Here is a 963-nt window from a genome sequence, read left to right as displayed (position 1 = left end):
TTTGTATGTGTTTAAATTGAGCTTCATATCAGGAAAATAATGAGAACATGGGGAAAAAATCTTGTTGCTTTATTACAGTGTGAGCCTTCAGTGTGTGTTGAATCAGGATAGCACTATGCAACAATGTTTAAGGGTTGCATGCTCCATTTTAGTACAGATAGTTGTATCTTCAATTTATTCTAGAGACTAGTAAAGTTACAGGGTGCTACTATTTGTACATGTAGTTCTAATTCCGATGGACTGTAATTTGGCTTTTATCAGTTTAGTGCTATAACAGAATCATGTGGCATTGCTGGAAGAAATAAATAAATGGCTTTGAAGATGCAAATTCACATTATTAGGGAATAGTCAGTAATCAAACATTCAAAATGAAGAAATATCACAGCAGGTAAAGATTAACATGAAATAGGCACATCATGTGTGATGGAAGTAGATCTAACTTTGATGGTCTAACATTTAAGCAAAATTCTTCAGTTATCACTGTCTTGCTTCACATTCTTGTGGTGTTTGTAACTCTTTGCACAAAAACCAGCACAATACTGCTTAAGTGGCTAATTAGGCAAACACTGCTTTAAATTTAAGAAATTGAGCATTAGTGCCTCCAAAATAAATCCATACAGTGCTACATGTGAATTTCCTGGAAGGGCATTGTTTAACTCTCTCTAGTACTTTATTCAAAGAACTGCTCCCTTATTTTGTATTCCTCATCTGGATAGAATTTGATAAAACAATTGCCTCAAGCTCATTAACTCCATATGTCCCCTCTGAACAACGTGATGCAGTGCTGCACATGGTCACATTAGGCTCCAGGCCACAAGAAATCCCCAGCAAGATTGAGACAAGAAGTGTTTGAGCAGAGCCAACATACAAGCATGAGCTGCGTATGTCATTGCATTTGTGCGAGCGTTGTAACGCCCATTTTCTGGAGTTGGGAAGTAACACTCTGGCAGCTGCTCATCCGAA

Source organism: Schistocerca piceifrons, chromosome 11, assembly GCF_021461385.2.
Source record: "Schistocerca piceifrons isolate TAMUIC-IGC-003096 chromosome 11, iqSchPice1.1, whole genome shotgun sequence".
NCBI classification, from domain to species: domain Eukaryota; kingdom Metazoa; phylum Arthropoda; class Insecta; order Orthoptera; family Acrididae; genus Schistocerca; species Schistocerca piceifrons.
This window is presented reverse-complemented; position numbering follows the sequence as displayed.